The sequence below is a fragment of the Aquila chrysaetos genome, chromosome 24 (genome assembly GCF_900496995.4).
Source record: "Aquila chrysaetos chrysaetos chromosome 24, bAquChr1.4, whole genome shotgun sequence".
Classification (NCBI taxonomy): domain Eukaryota; kingdom Metazoa; phylum Chordata; class Aves; order Accipitriformes; family Accipitridae; genus Aquila; species Aquila chrysaetos.
Window position 1 is genome coordinate 2,945,875 of NC_044027.1, and position 17,839 is coordinate 2,963,713.

The 17,839-nt window shown below is 56.1% G+C and overlaps 1 long non-coding RNA gene across 3 annotated transcripts in view; it reads left to right on the plus strand.

Moving 5' to 3' along the window:
• The first annotated feature begins 3,885 nt into the window (after positions 1–3,885).
• Positions 3,886–17,839, plus strand: part of LOC115335270 — a 36,468-nt gene continuing 22,514 nt past the window's right edge. Inside the window, exon 1 of one of the 3 annotated variants that reach the window (XR_003921407.2) lies at positions 3,886–4,568. This is a non-coding gene — a long non-coding RNA (uncharacterized LOC115335270). Of the gene's footprint in view, positions 4,569–13,906; positions 14,910–17,839 lie in introns of those variants that run through there. The other 2 variants (XR_003921403.2, XR_003921406.1) reach the window with 2 other exon arrangements.

Below are 17,839 nucleotides of genomic sequence, written 5' to 3' on the forward strand. Positions count from 1 at the left end.
TAACAAAGCAACGTCCAACTCCAGTGTCACAAGTGGAGAAGGGGTGAAGGGACTTGCCCAAGGTTGATGGGATCCTGTGGCAGAGTGGAGCATTGAGCTGTGGAGCCCTCCACAACAGAGGCGAATCTCAGTGCCATTTCACTGATGCTAAGCACTTTTTTCCTCTCCGTGCCTCACTTATAAAATATTTCAGGGAAATGTGTGCTTTCAGCACAGGCACTGAGGCTTTGCAGGAGAGTGGAGTATCATTGCATAGGCTGATGGCCATAGGGAATGATATTTACGGGGGCTCTCTCCCCAACCTGCTTTGTGCCGGACCCTGGCTGACAGCGGCCGAGCTCTCTTGGCTGGGACAACACCAGCCAGCATCTCCCATGAGCCGACACAACCTCCCGGCAAGCTGGTGCCTGGCATTCAGCAACGTGCCAGTAATTCCTGCCGGGCCGGGAGGGCTGAGCGGGACGAAGCAGATGTCTGCTCACCGGCCTCGACAAGGCACAGCTGATCGGCCGTGACTCAGCACCCCGAGCCCCTGTCAAGCACGATGAACAAGGGCTGAGCGCGACGCCGTGCCAAGTGGCAAACCCTGCTCCTGGCTGTGCTACCTGGCCACCAGGAAAGCACCGGTCCTCCCAAGCAGGCAGAGGCAGGTCCTGCCAGGCTTGCAGCCCTGGGGCTACTGGTTGGACTTGCTGGCTCTGAGCAGCAGGACATGGTGCGTGGGGAGGCAGATAGACAGGCATCTGGATATCTGTGTTGGTCCTCCTCTGAAAGGGGAGTGGGCTGCACAGAGCTGCCACAAATCCAGGTGTCCAGGAGTTCTGTTCAGAGAAGGAAAAAGAAGAACCCGGTCGTCTCTCCAGGATGCCTGGGCTCAGCATCTGGGGTCCAGAAGTGACACACAGATGACTACCGGGCAGGCCATCTGCATGGAGCAAGCACGGGCGGTCCAGAGCAAGGTGCATGGCCCTGTGCAGTGTGTGCTCCTGCATTTCTGCCTCTGAGGTGCAGAAGACAAGACATTTTCCCCTGGGTAGTGGGCAGGTAACATCATGGGTAATTGCAGGAGCCTTTTCCTGAAGAAGGGGCTTTTGCCCTTGTAACCTGTGCCCTTACTTGATCCCTTCTCAGCCCTTTTCTCCACGACACAGCCACCCCTCAGCTCCTCGGCTGTCCTGTCCCCCCCCCCTGCTCAAGCCAGAGGCAGGTTGCCCCCAACCCTCCGAGGTCACCGCAGGAGTTTTTGGAAAATGCTTCCACCTCGTGGCCCTCTGGAGAAATGACTGGCTGGGAAATGCCAGGCTGCACCCACGCAACCCAGCTGAGACAGACAGACACAAACGAGGCCATGCCACCCTTTCTGCTCGCTCGGTTGCCTTCACCCAGGCTGAACCGGGGTACCCAGTACCTCTGCCCAGCCCTGGCATTGCCTGGGTGCTGCCGGCAGCGCAGAGCACCCTCTCAGCCATGCACACACCAGGCAGGGAGCGGGCAGCAGAGCCCGGGCGCAGGGGCCGGCACTGGTGTATCCCATAGGATAAGCACAGATTTCTCCAGGGCTGCTGCAGGGCTGAAGAGGAGTTAAAGCAGCCCATGGTCTGTTAAAACACTGTCCTCCCAGCCCGCGTGCGCACACACGCAGGCACACAAGTGCTTGCAAAAGCTCAACCTGGGGAGCTGGAGCTGCCGAACCCGTTTTGCTGGGGGACAGCATCGCCGCTCCTGGTTCCCCTCCAAAATCTGCCTGCGCGGGCGGGTGGGGTGGGGAAGGAGCGGAAAAGCCTTGAGCGCGTGATGGTAAGTGCTGGGACCTTGTGACGTTCGGGGCTTCACCGTGCAATCTTCCCTGGCTGGTGGGAAACGCTGCAGCGAGGGGGGATCACGCCCCTGTGTGGGTCCCCATCCCGCTTCTGCCACCAACACCATCTGAAATGCTGGGCAGGTCGCCTCTGCTCCACTGTGGGAGCTACCTGGGCTTTAATGCTCCAGGAAAAAACCATCAGCTTGCACACAGATTTCCTGCTAGGGCACAGAGGTTTTGGCTGGTTATTGCACAGGATCTGGGTGACACATCCGCAGTTTTCTTCCGGGCCATAACCGTTACGCTTCACATTAAATGTTTTTAAGAGAAACAATCCTTCTCTTGCAATTCTCAGGCGACATCTCATTTCTCCCATAAACAGCCTCTCATCCTGCTGCCCGCTAGTGGGGGGATTTTGGAAAAACACTTAAAAACCTGGCAGCGCTCCCCCCCCCCCCCCCCCCCCCACATGCTGCTACAGGAACCAGGTGGGCCTTTGTAAGAACAGTGTGGTTTAGGGCAGCTGTATCTCTCTGAAATATCCCCAAGGATGGATAACTATCCCTCATTTCTGCCCTCTGTGGAGGTCAGCAAGTGCTATAGAAATCCAACTCAATATGTGTATTTTAGAGGATGTAACCACTCTTTTAAAAGGAGTTTTCTCAACATTAACTATAGCTGAGCTGCAACTCCCGTGTAGCTTGCAAGGCTGTAAAACTCCTGCAGCTAGGAATGCATCGCTCGACTGTGCCTGTCCAGCAGCAAACACAGTATAATCATATTGCCGATCACATGAGTATCAGATTTCTTGCCCTGCACTGCAATTTTGCAGGAACTCACCATACTGGTCATCCAAGTGCTGTGCTAATGTGATCTGCCCCTCACGAGCAGCATCAGAAATGCCTGCTTGTCAGCAGCTTTACCTGTTCTTGGAGGTTTGCCTCTAGCCAGGGGACCAAGGTCTTTAACTCCAGGAAGGAGTGTCCCAGGTCCAGAGGTGCTGCCATAATCTTCATCCTTTGCATCAAACAAACAGAGAAGCCCTGAGTTCCCACACAGCTAATAGAATGCTCTTGCAACCTTGCGGTCTGCTGAAGAACAAAACAAATAGAAGGATTTCCCCGATGCATCTGCTGTACTAATGATCCCCTCTTTGCCCGAACAAAGGTGGATGATTCAGTGTTTGCTAGGCATGAGGGAGACTCAGCTTTGTTTTGTAACAGCAGCAGCGTAAAGTGATTATGTTTTTAGTAGTTTTTGCTTTTGTTCAAAAACAAAGTCCATGAAGATGGCAAATCCATTTGCCATGCTCCTTATGTGCAAAATGCAACGGGATTGTTCCTTCTAATGCCAGCGAGAGGACCGGCGTGCCATGGCGATGCTGCAGTGAGATGGCAGAGCTGGATTAGAGGTGGGAAGCGTGCGCACATCCTCACCGAGGCAGCAGCTGCTTCTCCACAATCGTTCATCGACCACAACCCACCGGGCGAGGGGCTCCCTGCTCTCCGTGCTGTCTCTGCACCGAGGACCACACGCAGGAGCCGTAGGGCCTTGCTGATGCGAGATGGAGTTAAAGCAGCGACATTCCTTCTGTCACAGCCAACGCTGCACATATTAGAAACCTTTCTGCAGAAGAGACAACCAGGCTGCTCGTTGCCCATTTGTGTTCAAACACACATTTGTGCTGATCTGCAAGCACAGATCCAAGTTGTTGGAAATGGTGTCTGTTACCCAAGAGACACAGCGCATCTCCTTGTAGTCACGCAGGAGTTTGTCTGTCAAAGGGGTGGACTAATTTCTCATGTTATTAAGGACTCAAATTTTGCAAGAAAAGTGGCTGGGGTCACAGAGGAAGCTTTCCCAGCAGGATCCAAGTGAAACTCAGCGACTCCACCTGTGTTTGCAGAGAGCCTGAGAGAGCAGCTCTGCAGAAAAGCTGGATTCTCACGTTGCCGCTGATTTAAACGTTCAGCTATTTCACTTGGCAAGATCGATCCTGCACTGGGCTGACATGTAACAGGTAGGCAGGGTTTGAAAAAGGATTATAGCCGGGCTCCTCTTCCCAGCAACGGATCTCACCTGCCATAACGTGGGAAGAGGCAGCTTTAAAGGCAGGACGCCGATCTCGCTGTCCTGGCCAGGGCTCAAATGAAGAGCTCCCCGTTAATGAGAAGGAAGTAGGGCGCGGTGGAATCGGGAAGCGCTTTGTTCAGCCCATACGGACAGTTGGCACGTAAGGATCTACCCGGGGTTAATCAAAGGCCTGCTAAAGCGCGATTGAGAAACCTGCCAGTCGCCATACGAACCGCCGTCCCGAGGAAATTAAAAATCACGCGCCATATGCCGCGCGGCACGGGGAGGGAGCGGGGCGTCTCGAGCAGCGTTTGCATCTGCCCGGGGCAGGTGCGACGGGCGCTGCCGCGGGGTGCGGGGGGGGTCACAACCCGGCAAGAACTCGCCTCCTTCCCCCGCTTTCCCGGCACCGAGCGGGGAAGGACAGTGATGGGGAAATAAGGGGAGCCGAGGGGAAGGATGACACATGTTCAGCCCAACCCAGTGGCAGAGCAGCCGGAGAGGCAGAGCCAATAGCTGCTTTTCATGCTTAGTGAGTCCATCCACCTCCACCCCCCCTCGAGTCCTTAAGTTGCAGCTTTTAACTACCTCGGTGTTCAAAGAAAATATGATGCTCAGCGTGAACAGAAGGAAGAGCCTGCTGACAGGTAGACAGCATGGACACTGATCCCGGCAGGGCCGGCTGCTGAGAGAGGTACGTGCCTTCCAAGGCAGGGATCCGAAAGCAATCACATTTGGGATGCAAACTCAGAGCAGACTTTAATTTTCCAGCAGGGGGAATATGGAAATCTGGCTCCCTCAAAATGATTCATCCCCCCTTCCCACCACCACCACCACCTCCCCTCCCCTGCGTCCTCTCCCCATCCCTCCCAGCACAAAACACTTCGCTGCAGTCTCTCCATCTGGGTGCCTTAATGTTGGGTGTCTTAGCGTTCCCGCGTGTGCCGAAGTCGGGAGCGGAGGCTAAGCGAGCGAGACGCGGGGAGAGCAGCGGGAGAGAGCGGGTGGTACCCGCGGGGTTGATGGGCTCTGGACCCGGGGCACTGGCAGGTTGGCTTGTGCCAGACGCTGAGCAGGGATCCCGGCGGGTAAGAATCGTCCTTGGGGAGCCAGGCACTGCCCTGCTCAGCACGCGGGCGGCTCGGGATGCAACCAGGGGCTCACCCAGACGGGTGCCTTGCTCCCGACAAGCGTCGGGTGCCCGGTGCTCCCAGTGGGGTGGAGGGAAGGGGAGGGGAGGCAGTGAAGCAGGGACGTTAGCAGAGTTAGGCTTCCCTCTCCCGGGGCTTTACGCGCAAAGAGGACGCTGAGCCAGCACCGCGCTCGTCTCACTTAAGGCCCCTGCCCTGAACAGGCACTGGTTTGGGGCGAGGGGAAGAAGAGAGGCCTGACTGAAGGATGCCTCTTCCATGCACTATTGCTGGTCGTGCAAGCCAGGGCTGCTGTTTGCTGCGTCGGGGGAGACCCTCTCCTTTCGGCTGGGAGGGTATCCGACCTATTGGCTATTGCAGCTGAAGGGTCCCCGACAAATGTCTGGGTGGCACCTCTCTGGGGAGGCAGAGGGAGCTGGAGGTGACACTGATGTGGCAAAATCCCTTGTCTGGCGGGAGAAGAAAGCGACTTCTCTCCCATTGCCGTGTGGGAGGTGTTCGGGGCTTGCTGCCCCCAGGATTTCTGTGCAATTCGGTCTCACGTTTATAAACACAGAGCTGTTTTCTCAGGCACGTCAAGGAGAATTAAAACGGGGGAAGTTGTGGGGATCCCCCAGCCAGGGCTAGCAGGACCTGCCTACCTCCTGGGTAGCTTGGAAGAACTTTTGTGGTCTTAAGAAGAGAGCAGCCGGTGCATGTGTTTGCTGAACTCAGCTTTGGTCTGCCCCATCCCGGGGAGAGGCACGGGGCAGGGTGCTGAGACCAGGGCTGCTCTCAACCAGTGGCCCCATTTTCCTTTTCCACCCTCCCTGGTGCCGGAGCTGGTTCGTGTTCCTATGCCAGTATAAATATTGTCTAACAAACCCTTTCTGGAGATGATGCCGTCAGGTGGCGCTTGGGAATAGGCAGCATCGCTGTGGGAGTCCGGAGAGCAAACACTTGTTGCTGCGAGCTGCACATTGCACAGGGCACGGGGAAACGTGGCACCCAGAGCCACTGGCCACCCAAGCCCACGCCTCCGGCCCTGCCGGCGCAGAAAGGGAGAAAAGACTTTCTGCCGGCGCGGGGAGGGATGTGCAGAGCAGTTGTGGCTGTGGAGATGGGAAGATAAGCGTGAAAAGGTTTTTCTCGCAGCTCTGGCACTGAAAAGCGTGATTTTAATTATAGAATATTTCTTCAGATTTAGCCTTGTCTGGCATGTGACTTCAGCCCTGTGACCTCCCTGGCAGGCTTTGCTTGTGCGAGTGGCTCCACGCATGCAGTGTGACACGGGTCTCTGAAGGAGACTGCCCAAGGTAAAAGTTTCTGTGCAGTCCAGAGAGCTTTTGTACACTCGGGAACGCTTTTATGGTCAGCCAGATGCATGCGGCGCAGAGCAGAACGTACCTCTTTTGTCTCTTTTGTACTGCTGCCCAGTCCAAAACCTGCAGCTGGGCCAGCCCGAACCATCCCGAAGGCCAGAGCAGAGCTGGGCTTGGGCAGCCACCCATCCCAGGGCACGGAGCAAAGTTCACCAGGAGGGTCCGCACATAGGAAGGTCCCATGCAAAGCTCCCCAGGCCAGGACAGGCTGTGGGAGCTCGCAGCCTCGCACAGCGCTGCCCGCACTTACCTGCTCCATCCCCTGTGCCACCTCCCTGCACCACGGGAGAGAATCGTCCCCGGTGCTTGGGGACAGCATCAGGCAGAGGCAGCTGGGTGGCAGCCAGGACCGAAGCAGCCGGCCACCTTCCAGTCTGGCTGGGCTGTCTCCGTACGGTGCTGCTCTCCACTCTGGGGTCAGTGAGGTTTTGCCACCCGCCCGGGGCAGACGCAGCCCAGAGCGCAGCCCAGCCCTCCTAGCCTCAAGGATAACCCTCCCGTTGACTTCAGAGACAAGGCACGCTTCAGAGGACAAAGAGAAGCATTGTAACTGATAATGCTTAGGGACATTATTAGGTACATAAGTTGTTTTCCAAGATCCCAAATGCAATAGCATTTTTGCAGCCTAGCTTAAGCGTACAGAGAACAGACAGAAGCCGAGGAAGAAAAGAGCTGCTCAAACTAAAGTAAGAGCATCCACATGAGGGTTTGCATCCAGTTTCACTAAACTAGATCCAGTAAAACTTCCACTTGGAGACAAAAAATCACAGGCGCGACCCCAGCTCAGAGGCTAGACGAGACAGTGGGGACCTGGGCGCAAGAGGCTTGCCTGCCGCGACCGAGCCGTGCAGCAGCTGAACCAGCACCTTTTGGTGCCCTCAGGGTGGTCCAAACCGCGGGGCAAGGCTGTCTTGCTTCGGCAGGGCCAGGTCTCACGGCTCTCCCACCTCTCCGACGCGCCAGGCAGCTCATCCCACGGGCGCGAGCGGGCCGGCGGCATCGCCTGGGCTCCCTGCGGAGTGCGATGTTACCAACTGCAGCCCCGGTTCCAGCGCAAGGGAGCACGTCCCCTGTTAATCAGCATTTAATTAAAGGACATGCTGACATTTGGAAATCAGAAACAACTCTCCTGTGTGGGCTGCCTCTCTCTGCTGCTCGCCTCTTCTCTGAATCACTCCCTGACATTTTGCCAGATTAGGATGTGACTCTCTCTCTCCCTCCTTCCTTATAAAAATAAATTGAAAAGGAGATGCAAAGCCACCGCTGCTCCTGAGGGAGAGGATGTAGGGGATGGGGTTTCACCAGGGAAAAACTCCCATTATTACTGGTGCTACAATGGTGTCCTACAAAGACCCTGCCTGCAGGGCAGGTTTTCGTGTGGTAGGTGCCGCAGATATGCTGAGGCAGGGGGTACTCACCGTGTCGGCATGGGGCAACTGGTTCTCCCTCTCCAAAACCACACAGAGAGCCGTGCAGGCATCTCAGGTCCCCACACCAGCCCCAGGTGATGTGCCTGAAGGGATCAAAAGCCGACGGTGTTGTGAATGGTCTGCAGGGAAACAGGGAGTCCCTGCAGCGGCTGGCCCAGTGGGAGCAGGTTGGACCCCTGGGGACCCGTGGGTGGGGTGGGACGGAAAGCCAAGGCCGGGGGGGATGTTCAGCATCTCGGCCTCGGAACGGCCCCGCTGCCAGCATCGCTCCTCGAAGCGGGAGCGACCGAACCCAGGCTGAGGGCAGGACCGCTGTGCCCTGGCGTGTCTGCACGGGGAGAGGCAGGACACCCCCGCCCCCCCGCAGCCAGGCGTGGGGGACCCCTCTCCCCACGTACGGACCCTCTCCCCACGTACGGACCCACCTGCTGCCCCCCACAGACCCCCCCACCCCATGTGCAGCCCCTGTGCAACCCCCCCCGTGCCTCCTGCGTGCACCCCACGTGTACCCCCCCTCCCATGCCACCCCCCACCACGCAGGGTGGGTGAGCGGGGCCGGGGCAGTGCTGTCCCCCCAGCCTGGGGTCCCTTCCCCCCCCCCAGCTCTGGGGGTGGGGGGCAATCCCTCACCCATCCCTCGCCCCTTGCATTACACGAGCCATAGCAGAGCAGCATCCCGCCTGCGCCGAGGTGCCCCCCGCCTCCCGCACCTTCTGCTGCTCTTGAAACGGGGCCAGCGATTCTGTTTATCTGTTAGCCCATGCCAGAGCTGGTAAAATGCAAACAGCAGTGAGGGATGGGGGAGGAGGAGGGGTAGTGGGGGGGAACCCTCACCGTTCGCTTCCCCTTGGCTGCTCATTTCAACCTTCTTTCAAGCAGAAATTACTCACATTAATCAAGAGTGAGAATGTGTTTGCAGCCCTGCAGATTTGGCAGCACGGAATCAAATTCCATCAGTAGCAGCAGGAGGACGGGAGCCTGTATCTCTGCTGTGCACAGCCTAATAGAGCCATTGCCAGAGGAAATTGGATCTGAGAGCTCCCCTAAATTAATCTACCCTTTAAAAAAATGCCAGGGGATCTACATGACAAATGAGCGTTCGCAACGGAAACTGATGCAAACATCCAGCACATCAGATCGGGATGGACCTGCCCCTCGGCCAACATCTGCATGGGAAGAGGCACCCGAACAACCCCAATGAGTATGGGTTCCCTGCAGCCAGGGCACACGGCGGGTGGAGAAGCCCCGACGGGCAATTCGGGCCACGAGAGCTGCCGGGACAGGGGAGACGTGCAAAGCAATCGCTGCCACTCGGCTGCTGCAATAAGCCCTTCTCCTCTCCTCCTCCCAGCAGGCAGGAGAGGTGCCAGAGGCGCAGAGCCGCCTGCATCCTATGCCGGCACGCGGAGCCGTGGCTGTGCCGTGGGGCAACGAGGAGCATCTCCCTCCGGAGAAGGCCAGCGAGGCAGGAGCACGGGGCCGTGGGGCAGCACTGCCGTGCCAGCTCCTGCCGCCGTCACGCTGCGGCAGCGGGGCAGAGCGGGGCAGGCGGAGGCTCCCGGGGTTCTGGCTCACGCGCGCCATGGAGCTGGGACGCAGGTGCCACAGCTCGCTCCGCTTTAATAGAGCTGCTGCTGCTCCAAGGTGATTGCTACTTTATTGGCTTATTTTTAGCCGCGCAGCCGGGCTGAGAGTAAGATGGATGGGTCTTGTCTTGGGTGAGACTTTTGCCTGCAGTAGGAGCCCAGGCACGGGGCGGGAGCGACTGCTTTGAAAGCTGCCTTGAAAACAGCCGGGGCGAAGCTCGCCGGTGCAGAGCAGGGAGCTCACCGGGCCCCCGCTCCTGCTCCGGGAACGGTCCGTAGGGTGGGCATGGACGAGGCCATGCCTGGTATGAGGCCGGTATGAGTCGGTGCAGGCTGCCTGCTGCTGGGCACTTACCTCCAACGAGGGACCCCCACTACAGTTAGCTTGCAGCATCCCCCGGTAAAATCCTAAAATCCGAAGACCCATGTGGCAGTCAGGGTCTTGTCTGCCCTGAGGGTCTCCCATCCCAGGGGTCTGTCTTCTCGCCGGTGTTTCTCGGGAGCAATCAGACAGCGGGAATGCTGCTGAGCCCCTGCTCTAGGTGCAGCCAGGACCTCCTCCAGGGAAGGGCTGATCCCTGAAGCCAGTCCAGGCAGCGCCGGTCGGGTTAACCCCTCTGCACCGCACACTGCCTTGCTCTCCAACAGCTCTGCTCGCACACGCATGTCCCCTGCATCCCTCTGTCATTTTTCAACCATGGACAATTGAAAGCCTTAGCATCTTTGCTCTGCTCTTAGCAGCACCCGATGATTGAATCTTGACCTTTATTTCCTAGGTTTATTAACTCCTTGCCCCTGTACGTGTGGACTGAGCAGGGCCAGGCAGTGATGAGACAAGGAGCCTTTCCAGTGCTGCCTCGGGACTGCTGGGAGTTTGCACCAGGGAAAAGCAACGCATGGCTGGGCTGGGTGCGAGGGCTGGGTGCGTTGGGCACAAGGGCAGATGCTGAGCTCTTTGGCCAGGCTGGTCCAAATTGCATTGAGGAACTGAGCAATGTTCACAGCACAACCCTTCGCTTCCTTCTGCTCTAGAGGAGCATCCCTGCGGAGGGAAGCGCCTTGCCCTGTGCACGGGCTCTAGGACACTGCATGTGAGTTACGTTTGCAATCTAAGTGGGGTTGTGTGATTGCAAGGGGCCAAATAAGGCTTTCCTGGTGATTTTTGCTCCCTGGATAGATGCACTTCTGTGGGGTTTTGTTGCAGGAGGTTTGTTCAGTTGTCTACAGAAAATAGGGAGCCAGGTGTCAGGATATTACGGCAAGGGGAAAATGAAATACCTGGGTAGCCAGATAAGAGTGTGAACTCGTTTAAAAAATCATCGAGCATGTGTGGACGGTGTGTGGCAAAGCCGGGGCATCTCTCCCCGCCCCTAGTACCATGGGGACCCGTGCTGCCCAGGGAGCAGTGCCCGAGTGTGCCAGCACTTGTGTGCAGCACAGACCCCAGTGTGCCGGCGTGCCCCGGTGCCTGCCCTGGCTGCGCGGCTGCCTGCCGGCGTGGCAGGAGCTGCGGCCAGCGAGGCCACAGGGAATATTGATTAGTTTTACAGTGTAGCCTGACAGAGCCTATTCTTGTGATGTAATGAAGACGGATGATCCTGTCCCCTCGCTGCGGTGCTTTGGGGAAGGGGAAAATTATTCGCTGCATCCTGGAGGGATGGTCCGCCGTCCTCCATGCCTCACTCCTGTACTTCATCTGGTTTTCACCTCTCTCGCTGTCTTTTTCTTCTTTCCATCCTTATGGGTCTCTGCCCACCCTTGTCCCAGCACCCCACTGTCTCACCCCACCACAGGGATCTGGTGCTCAGGCTGGGAGGCAGCTGAACCTGGTCCAGACCATCAGGGATGCAGACCGCACTGCTGGGACGAGCTGGGAGAGGACTTGTTGCAGATCTTGGCTGCTTGGTGGAAAGCTCTCCCGCTGGGGCTCACCGCAGCCAGAGTCATGATCCAGCCTTACGCCACAGCTCACCTCTCCCTCCTCCTCTCCCTTTGTTCCCTGTCTCTTGTTCTCACCCTCTGCCTTTTCTTCCCCCCCAAATGCCCATCTGCACTTGCGTCTCCTGCTCAGGGCTGCTGCCACGAACGAGGCAGCCCAGCAGCCCCGAGCACCCCGGCTGCCAGCCCAGCTTGCTGCAAACACGTCCCACCTCCGACACGGGGGAGACCTCCGCAGAGCCGCCCCGCTGGGAAACCCTGTGTGTGAGCCGAAAGCCTTATCCCAGGACCTGTCAAATATCAATTAATTGCAGCTCTATGAGGTTGATGAGCTCCTTTCACAGCCTGATCAGAGCAGTTTGGAAACCACAGGCAGTGCTTTTTCCTCCACTGACCAGTGGCTGTGAATCCATCTTTACGGTAACACCAGGCTCAAGCATTCACATGCCAGAAAGCAGTTATGTACAGTCATAAAAATGATTTAAAATTGGTCAGGGTTTTAAAAGAAAAAAAAAAGAAAGCTCATACATTATCAGGTCTTTATTTCTCTTCTAGCTTTTACCCTTTAGGATTCATGTTTTCAGGCTTTTCTCAGCAAACACCACAGTTGGAAATGCTAAAGCGTTTTTATATAAGAGCTGAGAATCCTCCAGAATCACAGGGCTGCGGGAAGAAAAAAAAATACCAACTGCTGTAATGCACGAGATACGATCTCCAGAGCTGCCAGCACCGTCTGCAAAGTAACCATCTCTACTACATCTTCAGAAACCTAACGAGTCTCGTTGCTATCTTCCATCAGGTCCAAACCCCATCGCTTCACAGACCCGCTGGCCAGAAGGGATCCTCTGGTCTGACCTGATGTGGGGGGGAAGCCCAGCAGCTCCCTCACTTCCAGCTGAGCTCCAGCCTAGGAAAACCCCCGGTGCTGGAGCGAAGAGCCCCAGCGATAATTGCAGCCTCTGTTTTAAAACTTCGAGCCTGTTAAGGCTGGTTTGGGGTGGGATCTCTGGCTTTCCCATCAATGCCCCATGCACCACCAAGCCAAGTTATTTGAGGTGATAAATAAGTTCTTGTAAAATCAAGGGCGAAATCGTCCTGTAGCAAACACGTGGCACCTTTCCAGCCTCATGAGTCCCCTTGGATATTCACGGCAGAGTGACTACTGTTTTTCTCAGCTAAGGGAACTAATTTCATAAGTAGTGCAAGTCCACCATGAGCAGAGAGCTGGCCACGGCGTTAGGGAGGAGACGAAACCACAGTGCCCCATAATTTTTAAGAAAGTACATCCAAAAATAAGGCACACCAGATACCTGCCTGGGTGTTACTGGATGCAAACACGCTACGAACACAACGATGAACCTTTTTGCGGTCTGCAGTCCTTTCGCCTGCACTTCACGAGCCCGCTTTTGAGATGACTTTTGGGGAAGAGCTTTGGAGGGCCAACGGGGGGCAAACCCCAGGCAGTGAGGAGCACATCCCGCATTTCGCAGTTACCTTTTTCTCCTGCTCCCAGCTCACGACTTCAGCCTAGCATCTGGCAAAGTTGCGTACCACGGGCAAAGCGAACATCGCTGCTTATGGCAGGCCAGGCTGACAGTTCCTGTGAGATCAACCCCGCAAGCATCATTTCTTGGTGATAGCTTGCTCACAAAGGAAAGAAATGGAAGCAAATCTTAGATGACACATTTATTTTTGTCATCTATTTATTAGCTCAGAGCAAAAGTCCTGCTGCGCTGCATTATGGGGATTATGCAAATGAGGGACATCAAGACAATTAAAAAAAAGCCCAAGTGAGCACAATGTCAGAGCTGAGCAGATGCTGAGAGACGGTGCAGCCCTCCCCGACTGCTCCCGGCCTGCTGCAGCCCGGCGGCACGGCTGGACCGCCTGCTCGGCCAGCCCCGTGCCCAGATCCAACGCGTCTCCCCATCCGGATGCTCCTGCTCCTCCTCCGGCTTGTGCGGACAACCCAGCCGAGCAGGTCGTTAGGCCCATCAGTTAATGAGCTGCTCGACACATCCCCTCCCAGGGGCCTTCGTCTGCTGCCCCTTCCCTGTTCAGGGGAAGGATGTGCGGGGTGGACCCTGCTGCATCCTCATCCCATCGCAGGCGCTCGCTGCTCTCACCTAGACTGATTTAGCCAAAATTGATTGATAGACGAATCCTGGGCAGAATTTGCATTTACGCGGTCGCTGAGGGGGCTACCCACAGCGCAGAGAGCAGAGAGCATCCTTACACCCCGCAAGGGACCTCCCGGCTCCCCACGGGAGCTCAGCCCAACGCCCCACGTCCCGACACGAGGGGACCCGGCGCAGGGTGAGGTAATGCCGTGCTCATGTTCGGTCAGGCGCTGCCACGGGAGGAGGATCTGGTTCGCTCCACGGGTCTGAAGCCTGGCTAAATCCCCACTGAATCACCCGTTGTTACACTGACAGCTCAGGATTTATGAGAGCTAACGTGGATGGATAGCAACGAGCAGGGGGGAAAAAAAAAAAAGGTCCAAAATCTGACTTGTCTCTGCTTCTGCAAACCCCAGAGGACTCGGGATGTGTGTTTGGGGATTTAATCCTGTCTGAACCCCTCTATTTTGAGACGGAGGTGGAGGGAGAGCTTAAGGCAGCTGAAGTGCATGTCGATAGCCGCATCCAAGCACAGCTAGCTCCTGCCCCGGCAGCTCCTGGAAGTGGAAAAATGCTGTTTCCCAAAAGCCTATGGAAGAGCACAGGCAGGCTGGCGCTCGGAGACACGGAAAGATGCAGGGGAACAGCCAGGGAAACACGCTTCCATCCTCACTCCGCTAATTACACTCATTAGGGAAGGAATACTGCCTCCGATTTCGAGCTATACCAGCTATTTTTAATTTCCCTGCCTGCTGAAAGCGCACACCGGAGCACTCGGGTGGGTTTTTTTTTTCTGGAAAAGGGTATTTCTCCTCCCAGGTCAGAGGCTCTTTTGTGTCTGCCTGGCTGGGAGACGAGGCCGAAGACAAAGCCGAAAGGGAGAAAACGGGAGAGAGGCGAGATGGAGAAAGCCGGCATCCCTGCCCCGGGTGGGGGGCACGCGGAGGGGGGGGGGCCGTGCCCCGTGGGTACCGGGCATCCACGGTGGGCTCTGCGGGGAATGGGAAGCTGTCGGCGGAGCGGAGCAGCGGGGATGCAGACGTGTGCGCGGCTCGGCGACCCAATGGGGAGAGCGTGAGAGACGGGAGATAATTTATGCACTAACCTCAGATTGGGGTTGCGGGCGGCCGTCCCCAGCCGGCGTGGGAGGGAGGCCTCTTCCCATCGCCCCTTCCACCCGCCTCCTCCCGCCCCGCAACCACACACAGCCACACAATCCCCTTACAATTAGGAAGACACCTATTCAGCACCGCTCTGGCATCGCTGGGCTTTTGTTCCTTCTCTTCTCTGCTGGCAAAGCTCTTCTTCTCCTCCGCACGGCTGTGTGCAGCGCTCGGCGGTTTGTGAAGTTGCTTTTCATAATCTCCACCAAAGAATTGCGGTCCCGCTGAAGTCCCGCGATTGAGGCGGCGGGGAGGAGAGAGGAGGAAAAAAAAAAGGAGGAAAAAAGTAAGACAGCATTTTTCTCTTTCTTTCTTTGTTTGAAGTCTTGCCTGGAGGAGTTGTGTGTGTGACAAGAGCGAGGCAGTGAATAGGAGTGGGTGCACAGGCTGCACGCTCAGTGTACGATGGGCATTTGTAATGAGCACATGCAAACCACACACACAGACACCTGCATCCATCAGCTCCTGTGTGCGTGCATTACCTGTACAGCTCCCCCCGGGGACTTCAACTCTGGGGGCAATGTCTGCGTATGAGCATCCCAAAGCAATTCAAGTCCTTTATCTCTGTTGTGTATGTTGAAAATGTGTTTATGTACGTGTATGTGAATATATACATTTACTGCTGTTCGCGCTGCGTTGTAGCTAATGTGTGGCATTTGCTTGTGGTGGTTATATTCTTGTGGATGTATCTGTGATTAGCTGAAAGAAATTAAATTCTCTTTGTTTTAGGTGAGAATAATCACCAACTGGTCAAAATTAATCACTATATGAATGTTTGTGAAGATGTATGTATATCTTTTCATGTGTATTCACATTACTTATGTTGACACACAATTACATGCAACACATGTTAGCGTACTTATCAGCTAAATTACACGTGAGCTCTTTAACTATTGGATTTCAGTATGAAGCATGCACTGATATGAGTGTTCCTGTATATACGTTTGTGTGCATACATGATAAGTTTTTTGTCTTACTCAAGTACCACACATGTGAAGTGGGGGTGTTTTTGTAGGACCGGGTATGTGTGTGTGTGTGTGTGCAAACACTTTTGCATTGTTTGTAATGTGTATAAAATCTGTGCGTTGGCCCCCGATCGCAGGCAAAGAGAAACTCTGCCTGGTGCAGAAGTGTATTTTTCTTTCTGATGAGTGTGAACTGAAGGGCGAAGAGCAGATTTGTTAGTGCTTGTGCCTTGCCGAATATCACTGAATCTTGTAAGAAAACAGCATGAAGTGCCGGTGTGGTCGGAAGAGCTGGGTGTGCTGGTGGAACTGCATTTGAGCAATCCTTCCTCCGGCTGCAAACTTGCAGCTCCAACACCAGTGCTGGTATTCGGCACAGCGGAGAGGGAGGCTCTCCGGGTTCTCTCCGATGAGGTAATCCGAAAGAAAGATAAAGGAAGTGGTGCATGTATTAACCTGAACGGTGATGTCAGCAAGGGAAAAGGAAATTAATTACTTTGAGATAGGAATTGCCTTGATTGCGGTGTCATTTGATTCCTGCTGTTATTTCAGACGTGCTGGGATACTGAAACCAAAGGGACTCCGGCGATGGGGTCCTGAGGGCTGGCAGGGTCTGGGGAGACCAAACAGTTCCCAACGGCTTGTGCAGTGATTTGGGTACCGGTGTACAGAGACTGTGTGTGTGTGTGCGCAAGTGCCTGGGTGCACTCGTGTGTCTGGACTGCGATAGCCTGTTAAGGCGAATAATAATTTTTCTCTGCTGGAAGCTTCAGCAACAGTGAGGAGAGGGGAAGGCGGCAAAGCCCCAAATCCCCACTTCGAGGAGCAGGCTGGGGGTGCCCGGAGGGACCCAAGGGATGTCCCCTCCTGGTTTTTGCAGGTGTCTGCGTGTCCCCAGGGAGCAGCGGCAGACCTTCAGCGGCAGGGCTGGGTGGGACCAGGGCTGGGATGGCTCCAGGCAGAGGGAACAGACTCGGGTACGGGCTTGGGGCACATTCACACTGCGCTTATGGGTCTCCCCATGAGGTTCGTCTTCCCTCCAGGTGTGGCTGTCCCTTGGGAGGGAGCAATGGGGCCCTGGTGCCCTGTCCGGCAGGGTGAGCAATGGAGAAAAGGTCTCCAAAGTGGAAAACAGACACTTTCTCCACCAGAATTTCTCCTCATGCTAATAGGTGTCACATTATGTCACGAGTCCCCAACGACTTGTCAGCAGAACACGACAAATCACTGGCAACAGCGAACAACAGGGCCAGCAGCAGACGAAACACAAATATCTCACATCTGCATCGCCTTGGACCTGACACAGAGGATGCATCCGCGATGCTTCCCAAACCCTGCCACTCGAGCCGTGCAAACCTGCCTCTAGGCACGGATGCCACCGTTCCCTCTCCAGGGGCTAATCCATGTGCTGTCTCTTATTCCAGCCCCACGTTTCCTACTCGCAGGGCGCACTGCCCTTGCACGCTGCCTGTTGCACCGAGCTGCCGACGACGGCAGAGGACAGCCCGTGGGCCGGGGTCAGCCCTCACTCCGCTTTCAGGAGATCTTCCCTCCGGGGCTGCCAGCTCAGCACGACCACAGCAGAGACCCCGCAAAGCCCAAAGCAAGAGCAAGCTTGACCTCTCGGTGCCTAGACACGGTCCACCAAACCCCAGGAAGGCGTGAATAGCTGCGTGAGGCTTAACCACCCTTCTGCCTTGCACACGCACAGGTCCACAATGGCAGCTCCCACGTGGGTAGACCATCAACCCGTCCCGTTTTGATCCCAGTCACCCCAGCTCTGGCTAATCCTCTCTAGCCAGCAATGGGGAGGATCAATAGGGGCACGCTGGGAGGGTCACCCCAGCCCCACAGCTCCGCCAGCATCCCTGCCTTCATCTGCCACCTCTCCTTGCCCCACCACCCTCGCTCGTGCATCCAGAGGGGAATCCCCAGTGGGAAGCACACCAGTGTCCCACCTTGCAGCCAGACAGGGTTGCACAGGACAACCTGGATGGGAATATCTGCCAGGAATATTCTGTTGCATGTGCAGGTTAAGTCAGGGGTGCTCTGGGGGGTCAGTGCGGCTGCTGGACAAGTGCAGGGATCACAGCGCGGGACAGTGGTGTTTGTAAAGGAGGTTGCAATTTCTCTTGTTTGTGCCAGTGCAAATCCCCCGTGCCAGCGAGGAGAAGGAGCCTCGGTGGACATGGGTGGTTAAACCCTCCTCAAACATGGTGCAAAGCTGTGGTGTGAATTCCAGCAGAGCGCT